The 10571-nt window shown below is 46.2% G+C and overlaps 1 protein-coding gene across 3 annotated transcripts in view; it reads right to left on the bottom strand.

Annotated features, from left to right (window-relative positions):
• MICAL3 (microtubule associated monooxygenase, calponin and LIM domain containing 3) overlaps nt 1-10571 on the bottom strand; it is a 167592-nt gene that overhangs the window by 152687 nt on the left and 4334 nt on the right. For 2 of the 3 annotated variants that reach the window (XM_012732410.1, XM_012732407.1), the window contains exon 1: nt 2111-2191. The exons of the other annotated variant lie outside the window; for it this stretch is intronic. The gene's annotated coding sequence lies outside the window, so the exon portion shown is untranslated. Of the gene's footprint in view, nt 1-2110; nt 2192-10571 lie in introns of those variants that run through there. 3 annotated transcript variants of the gene reach the window in all.

The following is a 10571-nucleotide window of genomic DNA, read 5'->3' as shown; positions in this document are numbered from 1 at the left end:
CAAGTGACCAGGGAGGAAAAGTCTGATTTTTCCCTTGTTTGATTTTAACTTCTGGGTCAGAGGTTTGAGTTTTATTTTTAGCCTACCATAAAAATTGCAGTGTGATTGCTACAGGTTAGGGAGGGGACTAATCTTCCTAACTTAAGAGGGAGCCTGCAGTCAAAACGGTGTCTAATTTCATCATTCACAGATATCCCAAACCCAAAAAGAAAAAATATATATGTTTATGAAGTACCTGCTTGTGCTAGGAACTGCACTAAATACTTTGCATACATTATCCTCATTATCCTTTGCATACATTATCCAAAGCCCTTTTTTTTCTCCCACCCCTAAAAACACCATGACACAGTCAGCCCTGAATGAGAAACGGGGGGCGGGGGAGTCCAAAATCTGGCAGTCACGTTGTAGACATTTCAACTGTTAGTGCTGTGAACAGCAAAAGGAATCTTGGCTTAGGAACCAGGCCCAAGTTCCTAAAGATTGTCTACGAGAGGCACCCCAAGTCAGGTTTTTCCTAGCATTCTGGAATTAACTCAAGCAATTTAATAAAGTTTTTATAAAGAAAACCCTCATTGTAGGGCTAATGCGTCCCAAGCCAAATGGAATTTACAACATCCTTTTAAAGAATCTTACGGTGCGCTCACAGGAGAAAGCAACCACAACACTGAGCTGGCACCTGTGTGGCCGGGCACAGCTCCTGACATCAGCACAATCCCAGTGAGACACGAGTCTTTTTCACTGTAAAATCCAACTCATTTCACCCCAGGGTATAAGCCCTCATCCCAAATGATTGCGTGCACAGCAAACTGTCCAATAGAGCAGATCAGGACCAAAAGCACCAGGTGTCCCAATGTTCCAATGCCTTTCTCTCCATCCACACCCCACTGAAAAGAAAAAAGGCAAAAAGCCTTAGGAAAAAGATGCCCTTAACAATCCCCTCTGCTCCTCTGCATTAACCCATTTCACGTCATGTAATTATTGACTGTGTTAACACCAACATTAAAAGAGCACAAATGCAGTTTGTATTCTTGGAAATACTTTCCCTGCACTAAAACTCTGGAGAAAAATCAGTGGAGATATTGGGCTAGTCCCTGCCCCTTAATTAGGGATGAGGCAGAATCCTTGCCTGAGGGGCCTGACATAAGACGCCTTCCTCCCCACAACAACCCTGATGACTATTTTACCATCCATGCCAGAACCTGCAAAGCTACTGCTATCACTGCATCTGGCTTTCTGCTAACTGCAGACAAGCCTCCCATCTGTGCTAAGTGAACCTCGAGGTGATTTTCAAACTAAGAATTTCCTGTGTACCACGCAGACCTCCAATAGCGCTGTCACCTTGTAAGGCAGTTAGGGAATGAGGCTGGTTCATGATAGGTGACGTAGTGGCTGCCATCCCCTAGCCCAGTCCACCGCTATCACAAGAAAATAAAAGGAAGAAGCACCTGGGCTCCTCTCATGGACACCTGCCCACGGCGACTCCCCAGCGCGCCTGACTCCAGCCCAAGGCATGAAGGAGGCCGGTGATCCGCCGGGCTCCGGGGCTCGAGTGGAAGGCCACTGGCCCGGGAGCGCTGCCGACCGAGCGCACCCCATGACCAAGTCTTAATCCCGGACCGGGTTAGGACAGACCTTCGCCTCCGCGCCCCGCAAAGCCTCCCCAAGACCAAGCAGTCTAAGCTACCGTCCCTCTCACTGGACACTGGGGCCCCTCTGGGCTTCCCCTGGTGCCAGCCTCGCTTGGAACATCGGGGCCCGCCCGGCCGCACTTGACCGAACATCCCAGTCCTGGAGGTCAAGGACAGCGGCCGGGAAGCCCAGGAGAGCAAGGAGGGGTTTCCGCGCCGGCTCCGCAGCCGCGCGAAGGGAAGGGCTGGAAGGGGCGGCCAGGAGGAGGCGCCAGGCGCCCACGGCGGGTCCCGAGCCCTGCAGGCTGCCCACACCGGAGGTCCTCAACCACATGTCGGTCGCGGTGGTCTCAACTCCGAGCGCCCGCGGGGCCAGCCCGGACCCCCGGGAACCCCGAGTTCGGAGCGCGGGTGGGATGCGCCCCCCCCCGGGCCCCCCGGGGCGGTTGGGGCCAGTCTGGGTCCTGGAGCCCGGTCCTCACCTCCGCCGCATGCTGCTGTGTCCCCCGGCGCCGGCGACTCCAGGCCGGCCCGGGCGGCCGAGCCCCGCGCGGGCCCGCAGCCCCGCAGCCCCGCAGCCCCGGAGTCCAGCGTACCGGCCGCAGCGTCCGGCGCGGGTAACAGCAGGCGCCGCAGCTGAGGCAGCAGCGCCGCCGCCGGTGGATGGGCGGGCACATGGGAGGGCGGGGGCTGCGGCCCTCGAGGCCAGACCACGGGGTCCCGGCTTCGGGGGCCACAGGTCTAAGCACCATGGTGCACCGGCGCGTGGTTCCGGCCCCTCGGGACGCCGCAGCCACCGGCGGGCTCACGCTGTGTCGGGCCCTCCAGGTTACAAGCAAAAGCAAAGAAATGAGCTGTGGAGTCTCCCTTCTCGCCCGTACCCCCCGCACGGTCCACATGGTACATTCCGCAGAGCGAGACAGGGACGAGCTGATTGGTTGGAGATCTTAGAAGGGGCGGGGAGTTACACGAAATGGCCAATGAAAAAACACGGCGAGCATATCAGCGCCTGCCAGATGGGAAAAGAGAGGATACGTTTAAAGGGGACGTGACTGTTGCGCTCGGGAGCAGCCGCAAAATAAAAGTAGGATTTTCTTCCCGATTCTATGTAGACAGGAAAGAAAGAGTTAGGGGAGCCTCATATGTTTGGAGCAGAGAGCTCAAAAAAAAAAAAAGGGAGCTGAACCGGGTATGTCTCTGACTTGAGCTAGGTAACTCCATTTTTGGGACTCAGTTTCCTCATGTAATCCAGTAACCTATTGGCTAAATTGATCTGTGATGGTCCTCCTTGTATTTTGTGATCCTGTGATTCTTTGTGTGGGATTGGCGATATTTGCATAAAGCCTTCTTTTTGGAAGCTTCACCATCTTAAAACAACTGTTCAAAATAGGTGGACGTGTGTGTCATCAAATGCTTTCTACAGGCAGCACCAACTCCACCTTTTGTAAAGAGAGATACAATTTTATTTCCAGCTCCCTCCTCTCTTGAGACAGAACACTCTCATGTGGGTAGTGACTTAACGCTCCCAAATATCTCCTTATTACTAGGCTTCCAAGTAACTCCTGATTACTATGACATTTCTCCTTATCACCTCTTTCTTTCTCCACATAGTCAGGAAAAGCTTCAATTAATAATTCATTCCCCTGTTGAACTTTCCAGAATGCCTGCTTTCAGCAATAAATCCCAGTGGTCAGTCCTCATTAAGTTGCTAAAGCACTGGTCTCTCTCTGAAATCTGAGGTAGACCATGCAACTGTACATGGCCAGTTATGCTTTCAGCTATATTACTCGCCAACTGCAAGACTTTCAAAGCATCCCTTGAGGGCTTAGTCTGCTCTCTTCTGGAGCTTTATGCAATCAACCAGGTCTATGTTTGGCTACCAAGCTTCAGACAAACTCCACCTTCTTTTTCCAGAAGTTTTCAACCTCCCACCATCTGATTACTCAGCCCTCACCCAGCCCTTTTCCAAGTTGTATCATGTTCTTGATCTACCTTTCCCAACACCTCCAGTTCCTGGTCAGATAATGCATCATTCAACTCTTGTTGAAAGGGTTCTAGAAAGTTCCAGGTCTCCCAGGAAGCCTTCCCAGATTGACTGCCACAAGCTGCTGCACTGCAACTCCATAACCCTGATTTCCCATGCATTCTGCCCCATTTGCAATTTTATTGACATATGTTCCTTTCTCATTGATTTATAACACCAGTGACAATTAAACACTTAGCATGTGGTAGGTACTATTGGGAAAGTCACACATACTATTTCATTTCACCCTCATATCAGCTCTTTGAAGTGCTGTTATTCCTATTTTATGGAAAGAAAACAGGGTTTAGAGAGGCTGATTTGCCTAACCACACAGTAAGTTCTAACTATAGTGCCCTGATTTTAAAACCCCACAATCAAACTATCTTCTGTTTCTAAGTACCTAGTATCGTCCATACAAAAAAAAAGAATACCACACACTTATGTCATGTGTTACATTTAATTTTTACCCCAAATCATTTCAGCCTCAAAAGGAGGGTTAGAACAGTTGGTTTAACCAGTGTTCGGAGCGGCTGACCAACTGAGCAGCGGATGGAGCCCGTTTTCCATTGAAATCCCTGCTCCTGAGTCAAGTAACTCTTCTGCATGCAACAGGCTAAGAGTAATTGAGCACAAAGGAACAAATTCAAAATAGCAAAACCGTCCCATGGGTCCAAGGAGTAGGATTCCAAGACATACAATGGGCAGAAAACAAGTCAAGGAAGATTTCTAGGAAGAGTGAGAAAAGCACTGTTTTTCTTTTTATCATGTGTAGTTTTATAGTCTCAGGGATAGCATGTGTTTGACGCTGCTGGCAAATTCAACAACAAAGAAAACAAAAACTTCCCCCACTGCCTGGAAACATAATGACCCCCAGGTCCATGAGTAAGGAACATTTACATCCAGCACTACTACACTCGTTCCAGGAAGTTTCTCATGTGCAACTAGTAAACTCTCGTTGCACTGACGATTGTTTTTAACACAGCCCTGATAATATAGGGTAAGCTAACAATCTCCTTCTTTTTAAACTGCTGGAATCTTCTTCACTAGACTAGGCACACTAGTAAAATGGTATAGGAGCCAATGAAAGTCTTAATATTGATGAAGAACTGAGTTCTGAAGTCAGTACTTCTGGGTTGCTGTTGGCCTCATCCATCCCTAGGCAACCCAGTTAATTTTCATTCCCTCACTTACCTGTCTCTTCTTATCCCCAGAGAGCTCTAAAACGTCTCTCCTCACCTGAGCACTTTATGCATTCAAACACTTATTGGGTGCGCAAAGCACTGTCAGGTTGTGTAGGATTATCCTGATGGATCACATTTGAAATCTGAATGGACAAGGATGATAATTATCAGAGCCACTTGGTGAGGAGTGGTCAGCCTGACCTCAGACTGTGTGTGGTATGAGTCCACCCTCGGCTCAGCAGATAAGCTCATGGTGGTTTGTCCTGAGCCCTTGCATAGAAGAAGCAGCACAGGGTTAAGTTCTGGGAGAGGGAAGCAGTGGGGAGTGGACGTGTGCATTGGGAAGAAAGGTGGAAAGTTAGAAGGGAAAGAACTAGACACATACCTAACAGAAGGGAGAATAATATCAGTCCATGATTTGGCCATTGGAAGAATTACATCATATCAGTCTAATTTTTAAGGGGGAAAAAAAATAGTTCTCATAGTTCTCATCTCAAAACATATACATGTTCACATTGTTAAAATTTTTAATAGTAAAAGGCCCTCCTTGGTGGCACAACGAGTTAAAGCACAACACTGAGAAGCTGGCTATGGCCGCCTTGGCACAAGTTCAATCCCTGGCCCCAGAGGTGACCCACATGGCACAGCAGACTGCCTCTCCTGTCTTTCCCGCTGCTCCCCTCCGCAGTGTACTTCATCACTGTTCTGCCTGTTTTGCTCCCCACTCTGTCTCTGGTGAGTCCTCTCACTACCCCTGCACTTCTGGTCTGTACCCCAGTTCTGTATACATACATAAAAACATCTTTTAAAAATTTCACAGTAAAAAATACAAAAAAAAAAACAAACCTTATCTTTACCGCCATCACACTGTTATCATTTTGATGTATTTTTCCCTTTATTTTTGTGAACTGTGTATGTATCTTCTTTTCAACAGTGATTAAACTTGCTTATCCACCCCCCACACACACACACTTTTCTCCTTAACAACTGATAGGTGGTTTTCCCCGCCTCTGTATTTTATCCAACAAAATGATTTTAAAGTAGCTTCAAAAACTTAAGTTATTTAACCAAGATTGACTCCATTTTTTTCATGAAAATTTTTTCCAATTTTTCATTGTTATATGTAACCTTAAGGACTACCCATGTCTATAATGGTTTGTGTATTTGCATGGTTTTTTTCCTAACATTTCTAGTAATAAAATTGTTTGGTCAAAGGGTATACATATTTGAAAATTATATCCTATATATTGCCAAATTGTCTTTCAGGTTTATAGCCATTATAGTCCCTCCAGCAACTTACAATGGAGTCATTACTCCGACCCACCAATCTTGAGCATTTCTCTGGTTTGACAATGAGAAGCATTATCTCACTGTTTTAATTATTAGAGTGTATTTTTACCTAACAAAGTTGGAAAATATGTATTTTTTAAAGATTTGCTTATTTATGCATACAAGAACTGGGGTACAGGCCAGAAGTGTGGGGGAAGGGTAAGAGGATTCACCAGAGACAGAGTGGGGAGCAGAACAGGTCTCTCAAAGGGGAGAGATAAAAAATGAGCCTCCTTTTTTTTCTTGTCCTACTTCCCACATGCAGAGAACAAGGGTGTTTCTACCCTGTTTTTCCAGGGCTTTTCAGAAACATGTCACGGCTCCAGTAGGGAGGTGGTTGGAAACATAGAAAGAAAGAGAATTGAAAGGGTAAATACCAGCATGTCAAAAATCTAGGTAAACAAAGGAATGGGTGGGGCTTAGGGCTTTTTGGAATTATTCTCTTCTTGGTAATTTGTGCTTTTTTATTTGGGGAAGGAATGGACTTTGGAAAAACTTCGAAATGATAAAAAAAAAAATTGCATGTTTCAAATAACAGCAACTGTCTCCCTCCAAAAAAAGGAAAGAGAATGGAATGAGAACAGAATCTGAGTCCCTTCCAGACCTCATGGTCTTGTGGATTCTCTGGAAATCCACACCCCATGCCCTTGTATTGTGAAATCCCACCTCCTTGTGCCCAGCAGAGCAGATAGCTGAAGGAACCTTGGCTTTAACGATACTGTCATTGAGAAGCAGGCAGAGCTGAAACCTCTAAGATAATCTAAGCCCCTTGGGTCAGATCCCCTAACCTTATCTAGGAAAGAAATTTCTTTTATTTCTCGAATCTTCAATTCCTGACATCGAAAGCCCTAGGAGGGAGGACAGAAGGCGGCTGACAGCCATTACGGCTGGCCCGACACTCCCACCTGCCAGCTTGGAGGGCATGGTAAGGTGCAGGTGAGGCTGAGATTAGGCAACAGCAGGTGATGCGAGAACCTAGTATAAACTCGAGCTTCCCTGCTGTGGTGTCTCTCTTCGGCACCCCCATATCAATGTCCTCAGCTCTCAGGACTGCTGGTAAAAGCAGCGGTGGCCAGAGCCTCCCAGTGAGCCGAGTCCTGCGGGAATACCTCGTCACTTACTCCAGGGTGCATCCAAATATCACCCTTGACCTGCATGATAATACGCACAGAGAAGAGTGGCCAGTCAGGATTTCCAGACCTGGAGTTACTCACGGGGCTGCGGCTGCTTCCTTGCGATGTGCGGTGAGCACACCAGGAGCAGCCTGAGCGCATGACGCTATGCCTCTGTGCCTGGCCCTGCACTGGGGGCTTGAGGCCACAGCTCCCTGGCGGCCATCCGCAGCTGCTGCCCACCCCGCTCGCCCTCTTGCAGGGTGAGGTCGCCTACATTTTCTTTTATGGGGGTATCTTTTCAACCGCTGCAAGCTGTCTGGTGGTACGCCAGCAAAGGCGTTTTGCTCTCCATTGAAGGCACAGCATGACAAGGCCAGTCAAGACCCAGCTGCCTTCTTTCCCCAGAATGTTAAAGTGTTAAGCAGAGACACGTAAGAACTGAAAGCAACCAGAGCAGATTCATTCAATCATCAATATCCTAAAGAAGGAAACCAAGCATCTTTACTCCCTAGCTCCCACTAGCAGTCCTGGTTTTTATTCTTCCCAGGGTCCGGCAACATACTTTGCATTTAGTTCTACGAGCGAATTCCTATTCTTCTAATAATTATTTCTGCCCTTTCTCCAAGTCAGCCCTTGCTCATAACCAAGAAAGCCCAGCAAGTATGAACTCTGACCCTATTAGGGACCTCATGAGGCCTTATTATTATTCCTATTTTACTACAAGGAAGTTGAGCTTTGGAGAAGTTAGAAATTTCCCTAAGGTGATATAACTAATGAGTATCACGGAATTTGAACCCCATGCTGTCTGACATGGGAGTATGATAAGAGTGTGGGTTTTGTCATGAGAGCAAAATTAGTTTAAACCCTGATTTCCCCATTTACTGCACAAAATTCCTGGTCATGTAAATGCCAGACCTCTCCTGACCCACCCGCTGCTCCCCTCAGCAGTGTACTTTGTCGATCTGCCTGTTCTGCTCCCCACTCTGTCTCTGGTGAAGCCTCTCGCCGCCCCTGAGCCTCTGGCCTGTACCCCAGTTGTGTATGCACAAATAAATCTTTTAAAAAAACAAACAAAAAAACAAAGGTCACTGCTTCTGAATTGGCCCAGACACATCAGCCTCTCTCTCACTTTCTCTCTCTCATAATTTTGTTGTTTACGGCACTTTCCCTCATATCTCTATTCTCCACCTGTGGCCTGAAGACACTCAGGAAAAGAGCATGGAAGCACATAAACCCACATCAAATCTAGACCTTTCACCCAACCTGGCTTTGGAGAAGAAAGCGAGCAAGTATTTTCATTTATTTTAAGGATAATGAAAACGAGGCTCAGAGCAATTGAGTGTTGCTCTCTGGATTCCACAGCAGACCCAGGCCAGGGGGAGGTGTACACTAGACCATTAGATCTGGAGGCACCAGAAGAAAAAGAACAAGTGTCCCAAATGGTTGGTTTTGTTCGCCCTTCTCCCCGTTCTCTCTTCCACTTCAAATAAGACAAGTTCATCATTTACACAACCACACTGGACAAATTTCTAAGAAAGTTTCCCCAGGGCTCTATCCATTATACATTTTGTCATTCCCTTCAGACCTCTGACCTACTTAAAGTATTCTTATAATTCTTTTATTTATTTTTTCATTTTAAAAAGAGATTTATTTATTTATGCATACAGAATTGGGGGACAGGCCAGAGGGGCAGGGGCGATGAGAAGATTCACCAGGGACAGTAGGGAGCAGAACAGGCAGACTGACGAAGTATATTGCTGAGGGGAGCAGAGGGCAGGTCAGGAGAGGTCTGCCGCACCATGTGGGTCAGCTCCCTGGCCGGGGATCAAACTCCTGCTGAAGCTGCAGCTAGCTTCATAGTGCTGTGCTTAACCCTTTGTGCCACCAGGAGAAAATGGAGAAAAAAAAATCCCCTAAGATGTATTCCCTGAGGTGGAAAACTTAACACCCTCTACAATGCACAGTTAGTGAAAAAGTATTAAGCTTTCTGATACTTATTTAGATTTAAATTCATGTTTTCCTAGGATTGTGGTGTTGCAAAGCACAAATAAAATACCCGTTCAACAGATGTCCACAAACTACTAGCCAGATGCACAGAATTGTTCAAAGTCAGCATATAACAGGAGTAAAAGAAAATCCACAAAACTTGAAGTTATTGACTCTCACAATTTTCTGGCTTCTGGAGCCAAGAAACTACTCTATAATGGAATACGATGATTTCTGTTCTTCTCTTCTACATTCATTTCTTCCAGTCTTGAAGGTTTGAGTTAAAGATTCTTTCCTTCAGGGCTTCCCTGGTGGTGCAAGGGGTTAAGGCGCAGCACTATGAAGCTGTCACATAAGTTTGAACTGTTCCTACTGACAGGTTGGACTTTTGCTTTTCGTCGATTGCTTTTATTTTTCTATTGAAACTAACATGGGACAGGGCCCTCCCTGGTGGCACAGCGGGTTTAAAGCACAGCGTTATGAAGCTATAGCAGATACTGTAGCATGAGTTCAATCCCCATCCAGGAGGTGACCACATGGCGTGACAGACCTCTTCTGACCTGCCCGCTGCTCCCCTCAGCAATGTGCTTCGTCAATCTGCCTGTTCTGTTCCCCACTCTGTCTCTGGTGAATCCTCTCACCGCCCCTGCACCTCTGGCCTGTACCCCAGTTTTGTATGCACAAATAAATAAATCTAAAAAAAAAAAAACCTAACACAGTACAAGATTCTCTACATACTGCCGGAATCTTAAAGAATTTTCTGAATTGATTTCAAGGACAGGAATTCCTGGAGATGATGATGTTTATTTATTTTTTAATGTACTATCATATCACCCCCAAATTTGACCAAATTTTATGATGCAACTCCCAATATTCAACCTAATTTTCTCATAAGAGCATGTTGTGTTATTGTTTCTTAAAAGTGTTTATTACTAGCAAGCGATCTCACAGCACTTTGGTGACAATGACAAACACAAAATGATGTGTTTGTCTGCTCACTCATTTTCTCAGGTGAATTTCTTCTCAGAGATTATGAATTTGTCCATGGCACTTTCTCCCCCCGTCAAATTTATTGAGATATAATTTACAGATTATGAAACTGACTTTTTAGTACACAGTTCTGACTTAACAAATACACAAACAATCCTGACATCCCTCAAAGTTTCCTTTGCTGTCACCCTCCCCCCCCCCATACCTCCAGTTCCTGGCAGTCATTGATCAGTCTTTTTTCCTTATAATTTTGTCTTTTCCAGAATGTTATATAAATTGCATCATACAGTGTGTGGCTACCCATAGAATTTTTTTTTTT

The sequence above is a fragment of the Condylura cristata genome, unplaced genomic scaffold, assembly GCF_000260355.1.
Source record: "Condylura cristata isolate star-nosed mole 26May11 unplaced genomic scaffold, ConCri1.0 scaffold00034, whole genome shotgun sequence".
NCBI classification, from domain to species: Eukaryota; Metazoa; Chordata; class Mammalia; order Eulipotyphla; family Talpidae; genus Condylura; species Condylura cristata.
The sequence above is the reverse complement of the archived record's forward strand: the minus strand, read 5'-3'. Positions and strand labels throughout refer to the sequence as shown.